The 6652-nt window shown below is 46.5% G+C and overlaps 1 long non-coding RNA gene across 1 annotated transcript; it reads right to left on the reverse strand.

The window, feature by feature from the left end:
* Window positions 1-224: 224 nt before the first annotated feature.
* LOC128139764 (uncharacterized) lies at window positions 225-6121 on the reverse strand. The gene is made up of 3 exons (XR_008234508.1): window positions 4990-6121; window positions 2084-2281; window positions 225-785 (listed from the first exon to the last, which is right to left on the reverse strand). It is a non-coding gene; the product is annotated as an uncharacterized LOC128139764 (long non-coding RNA).
* Between the last annotated feature and the right edge of the window lie 531 nt (window positions 6122-6652).

The raw sequence follows: 6652 nt of genomic DNA on the forward strand, positions 1-6652 counted from the left end.
CTGTCAAAACCTCCAACTTTCCCAGGACAACTGTTACAGTTTATTTAAGTGCTGTCAGTGCCAAAATCTGGGGCATTCTGGAAATCTGATGGTAGCACAAAATAAACTGAAGCTGAGTGTCAGAAAAAATGAAACAGGGAATATATTGCTCACTGACTGAGTTAATATGAAAATGAATTATATAATAAAAACCTTCTTTGAAAAGAAGGAGCCGCCACCAGAATTTCTGTTTTTACTGCAAAACTCAGTACTGAAAGGCTGCAAAAAGCAGGCACTTCACCCCAGAACTGAGGGTTGGCTTCGCACCGCTGTGCAAATACAGCTTTTGCCATAGGACAGGCATGTTCTTTTACAGTTTAATAAACATGGCACTCATCCAGTCACGTCCCAGGGATGCCAAACCTTTACTTTCCCCACTTAGCCCTCGCTGTCAAATACTTCCAGTGACTTCTACAGGGCCATTTGCAAGGATGGGAGAGCTACCAAGATCCGACCTTAAAGGACCCAGGCAAGACAAGCAGAAAAATGAGTAGGTCTGGGAAAGATAAGAAAAGCAAGACAAGGATCATAACAAAAGATTACAGAAGCCTCTTGCCTTTTCTCCTTGCGTGTTCGCAGGTGACTTGGTTGAGAAGAACCTGGTCCATTCCCGGCGGCAGCGGGAGCATTGTGGAGGTCAGGGCTGGGAGGCAGCGATGGGATCAGCCAGGAGCCAATGTATCATTAGGCTTTTCTGGTGCATCTTTCTTTGTAGATTTGTTGGCCTGCTGGGCTGCGTAGCCTTTCTGATACAAAATGTAGCATCCAAAGAAAACACACTGATCAGTCTTAAGGTAAATGCAGGGTTACAGATTTCGTTTTCAAAGTTTCCTTTCAATTTATTTTAAAAAAATTAAATTGGTAGTACCAAATTTAATGACAAGGCTACCCTGCTGAGTTTGGAGCCCAGAAAGCTATTGTCTCCCTGGTCTATGTATCCTAGACTGTGCTAATGTTTCCTATAATGCAGCTAATAACCAACCATCAGCAATAAATGCCTTGTCATCTCATTGTCGCACACAGCAATAGCTGGAGCAGCGATACTGACAAATGAACCTGCGTAATCACTTTAGATTTCTTTGTTACATTTCACAGTGTGAAGACTGCTTCTGCTCAGCACGTCACAAAAAAACAAACAAGAGCTATAGCTGTCTCTTCCATCAATCTCAGCTTATTTTTGTCAGCCCTCTGCCTGTACAGCCACAACCTCACCACCACTTGACAGCGCATGGGGGAGCCGATGGTTTGGTGAAGGGGAGATGGATGGTGGTCAGAGCCAGACAGATGGACCACTGCTCTCTCCCTTCTCCTTTGTAAACAATTTTTGCCTTGAGAGAGCAAATGGGCAGGGGGAAAGTGAACTTTTTTTGTACTTTCCGAGGCTGCTTCACATGGAAAGAGAGAAAAGTGGGGAGGGGGGGCTCATTAAAATCCAGTCGAGTCTGCCATTTTCCCTTTTACCTTTTCAATCTTTTTATAGTTTCAAATCATTAACTATCAGCGTGAAGCTCAAAGGTAGCGCTAGCCATCTATGAAACAGTGACACATTTGACAATAATGCTTTTGAAGAGCTTGTCACATCCTCTTCCCAAATCAGTCTCATTAATGCTCAGACTGTCTCTCTTTTCTCCCTGCTTCTTTTCTCCTGATTTCTCTCTAATTAGCTTGTTTTTTTATGCTCCCTCGTTCCACAGTTTGAGCTTAAAAAAAAAAGAAAGAAAAAAGAAAAAAAAGAAAGGAGGTGGATGTCATTTCCATGAACCCCAAGGCCAAGTTAATCAGCAGAATTAATGACTCTATTACCCATTAGACTTGGGGCTATGGTGCTTGTATGGCAGCACCCAGTGTTCTCCCATCCCATGCTTCTTCACTTTGCTCTGACAAATGTAAACTTTTGCTCTCTCCTGCAAGCACGGTCCCTGATCCAGCCAGCCCACCGTGCTCCCCTTCAGCCCACAGTGGCTGCCATCACCCAGGAGGGCAGCCTGGGCACGACGCTGCGGCCCTCCGTTAGCTCTGAAACAAGGAAGGTAGCAAAACTTACTGTCTTAAACAAGGGACATGGGCAAAAATGAAGTGGTATTGCTTTTTCTTCTCTCTTTCTCGCATCTGTCTCCTAGCACTGTGCCCAAGCTCCATCGGTGCTGCTACTGCAGTTCTCCATGTGGATGCCTTGAGGCCCTGACCTGGAAAAGTGGCTGGCAGCTCTCAGTGCTTCAAATCCAGCGTGAGGCACAAGGCTCTGCAAAACAAGATGCTTGCAGGATTTATCTCCTCCAAAGCGCTTTGCCTTCCCGTCTTCACAACCCACCCATGCAATGGACAAAACGTCACTTGGCCCTTTTGTGGAACAGCAACGGGAGCAGAAAGACAGGCTTTAATGCCAGGAGCAACCAAAGGGAAAGAGCTATTGACCCCAGACATGAGCTCCTGATGCCCGCGTCATTGGAGGACATGTCCACGAGGATGGCAGGGAAGGGCTTGCGCAGGCTAGGAGTCCCTTTGGACAGGCAGTGGGTTCCCCAAAAAACATTTGCAGGGTTTATTTCGAGAATCCTCTCTCAAGCCCTGTCACGGCACAGCGTGCCTGAGCCTTTCTGGCCTGAGCTGCCCCTGCCGTTCCGCGTCGAAGGGGGTCAGTCCTGGCTCCTCCATCGCTGGGGGTGGCAGAGCAGAGGCACCCCAGAACCCTTCACGTGGCCAGCAATGTTGCATTTTGACCCGCTCCTCCCTGGCACCAGTCAGTGTGGCACCGCTGTGTAGGTGAGGCCAGATCTCAAACTGGGTCATCAGGACAGTCTGCTCTCAGTCTGCCTTTCCCTGCTTTTGGGAGCCCTTTCACCAGGGGACGAAGTAATGATACTGTTTGCATCACCGGAGAGAGAACGTGCTCAGGCCCCGAGCTGATGGAGAGTTGCTCTTTTTGTGTCACCGAGTTCTGCATGAAAACTTTGGGTGGTTTTTTCTTCTCTTGTTCAAACTGCTTGATTCACAGTTTTAAAAAAATTGCATTGCTACACAAGCAAAATACAGACAGCCCCTCTCCCCTGCCCCCAGCTACCTCTGCTCAGGAAGCGGCATGCTTTTGCAATTAAAAAAAATTATATGATAAGAAAGGACTTTGCTTGGCTTGAAGAATGAGCGGGGCTTAAATTGGCTTTCTGAGAGCATAGCCTTATTTTCACACTTGTAACCAAAAAGAAGCATGATCCCTAGGAATGATTTGCACACCTGCTGTAGTCTGCAGCCACGTAGCCTTAAAAATCAGTGGCAGCTCTGCCTTGGTCCTCACTAGGAGCAAACTGAATACTGGCAAGCGTCTCGTGTTGAAGCAGCACAGCCGGGCATCATCCATGGGACTCAAACCTCCGGGAAGGCACAGCAGCCATCCCGAAAACTTCTGTGTGCTTCTGAAAACACCTCAATCCTTTTAGCCCAGGTGATCCCTATACTTTAAAGGAAACAGAAAATTGAGCTTTCCCTCACGCCCTTTGCACATTGAAGCGGTTTTGCCGATAAAAACGTAGCCTGTGCGCTGAAGTCAAGAGCCTCTCTCCACAGAAAGGTGCAGGATACCAAGTCCAAGCCGTATGAGGTACAAGCCACTTGCACGGCAACTAGTAGGGACATTTTTAACTAACAGAAATAGAAATAAAAAGACAACTACTACCTGCCAATACACCCAAGAGCATCCAGGAAAGATAGATACCTTTTCGTATATGCACCCCCCTTAACTCTCTATGCAGCTTTTAACTTTCACACACACAGGCCACGTAGCAACTACGGCACGGATGCAAACTGGGGTCAGCCAAGACTGAACCCTGCCTTCTCCTTCTTTGCAGAACACAGCACTTAAATAAAGGGAACAAAAATAGGAAGAAGCATCAAAGCGGCTGTGTGGGGCTCCCTGCTCCTCCAGGGAGCGAAAAGGCTGGGAGCACAACCTCTTCCAACTCTGCTGCCTGCTGTGCACTAGTTCGGTCTCTTACCAGAGTTTTTATGCTATAACTTCATTATGGTGACCCTGTTTCCCGCTCTGTTCCTGACCATTTCTCTCTCTGGGTACTCAGCAGTGCTGATTTTGGTACCATGGAATCACTCCTGCGCCTCATCCTCTTCCCCTCAGGTATGAAGGTTTATGCTGCACCACGTAGCCTGTGCATCCTAAAGAAGCTGCTTGCACAAGCGCTGAGCAAACGCCACGCTGAGCCCCAGTGTGCCAGCTCCTTTCTACCAGCCAAACAGAGCAGTCTGCAGGATCAAACCTTTCAATTGCAGCTGTGGCGCTGAAAATAAACTGATTCAGGTGCAATTCTACTTTACACATGCAAACAAAATCACTGCAAACTGTGCTATGAGCTTGGTCACCCACTGGTGCAAGTCCTTTCCTCCTTCTCTCATAAACTGGGACTTTGCACATGTGGCCATACCAGGTTCCACAATGACAAGTTGAAAACACGGTTGCAAAAATACACAAGATGCATCTAGACATTATGAAGCCTCAGTATCAACCACTCACTCAGCCGCTCTCCTGTAACTTATTGCCGTGGAATAACGACAAGTGCAGGTACAAGCGAGCAAGCACGTTCTCCACATCCCGTTGCCTGTAGCTTTTCCCTTCTTTGGGGAGGCATTTCACACCCTTCCCAGATGACTCTTTTTCTTTTTCCAAATGTGACCCTGCTTGGCAGCCATCACGGCTTTCGTGTGGCTGCAGCCCTACCTCATGAGGCTCTGGGTATGACCTAAGGAAGGAGGACAACGCAGCTGGACCAGGAGGCTGCAGGCGAACGGCTGTTCAAGAAGTAAGGCTGTGGAGAATGTCAGCTGCTCTACACAGGCTTTAACTGGCTGCTTTGGACATGGGAGTTATCAAACCCTATAAAAATAGCTTGAACGTGGATAAAATAAACGATAGAGAACTGAGTTCTTCCCCTCCTTTCCTTTTACCTTTCCTTAATATTTGTTGCATCTGCTTAAAGTCACACAGGTTCTTCCTGAGGGGCCCAATCCTCTGAAGCTAATGGGAGATGAACCTAAAACAGATAAAGAAATCACAGACCTGGGCTGTTGGGCACTTGTCACTGCTAGCAGCTGTGCCCCAGCAGCACCGCTGTCCTCATTACCAAAGTATCACCCAAGCCAGCTGTGGCAGCAACAGTGGTAAAACATACTTGCCGCTATACATGTGCTCGGGGTGCCTCTTGGACTGCAAACCCATCGGAATTACTGCAGTCCCAGTGGTGTTTTCCAAGGCTCGGTCCCACCTCCTTCATAGTCAGCACGAAAACCACGACTACTTTGCAGGCTGCTGTATGCGGGCGCTATGAAGAATTTTCTTTCATAACGCAGCAAAAACGTTGGCCTCAAATTTCCCTGCAAAACAGGGAGAAAAGTTACCTTAGCGGTCACTGGGGGAGAATAATAATCAGGGAAAAAATTAGAATAAAATCCACAAGTAAAAACCGAGAAGCAGCCTCGCCAGTGATTAGCATTTCTCCCACATGGAGACATTATTTTGCCACCATATTTTTCACGCGCTGTTGTTTTGGATTCACTGGACCGATGTGATTGAGCAATCGCTCCCCTCACCCAAAACTAAACTGACCTGAGAGAACATCTTTGATTTTATTGCCTCACTTTGAATGCCTGTTCAGAATTCAGTGCTTCTTTAGATATAGCTTTAATACGCACTTTTCTAAAGTGCTTTCAGCAGTAAATATAGCAGACCAGGGATAAATTTGGCCCAATGCATTTAACCACATGAAATAGAGCTAGGGCACAGGGGACATGCTTAGGTTCCAACTCATCTGCCCCCCAAAATCCATAATAATAATATTTTTATTTTAGCACTCATACCTGAAGGCCTCTAGGTACTTTAGAAAAATGTATGGAGTGGTAAAAGCAATTTAGTCCCCAATACTTGCATAGTTTAATTCACAGTAGATTATTATTCCTCTGCACACATATTGCTTTAGTCATCTACATTTTTATACCCTTTCTTTTTACTGTACAACTGAGTTCTTAACTATATTTATGGACTGCTGTATTTTCCCTGTACACCTATGCACCTTATTATTTATTCATAATCTCCCATTTCCCTTTAAGTTATTGTTCGCAATATATTTTTAAAATCAATAATAAAGCTTGAACTCCAGATTTTGACGTTTTAAACTAAAGAAGAGACTGCACAGGGCTAAGCAATGCTTGGTTTACACATAGAAGCGAAGACAGGATTTGGCCCAAGAATACATCACTCCAGGTAGGAGGGAAACCATTAAGATTCACACCGCATCCTGCCTCTCTCGCACGCAAACAACAAGCAGGCGCAGGTATCGGCCGACTCCACACTCGTGAGAAGGATGCATTTTGCTAGCACAGACATCTCATTAACCATCAAAATTCCTCCTAGCAGCAGGTTAGCCAAGGCCTTAACAGCACGCTGCAGCATTTCCCAAAGCACCTTCCTGGAAGCAAGGATGCTCTTGGCAAGTCCTTTCCAGGACCACTGCCCCCTCCGACACGGGTAGGTCTGCGTGCAGCCATTCAATTCAGGAGCATCGTGGTGGTAATTATCCGCTTTGTAATCAGCAATGCTGGATGTTTAAAAACA

This window comes from Harpia harpyja, chromosome 1 (assembly GCF_026419915.1).
Source record: "Harpia harpyja isolate bHarHar1 chromosome 1, bHarHar1 primary haplotype, whole genome shotgun sequence".
NCBI classification, from domain to species: Eukaryota; Metazoa; Chordata; class Aves; order Accipitriformes; family Accipitridae; genus Harpia; species Harpia harpyja.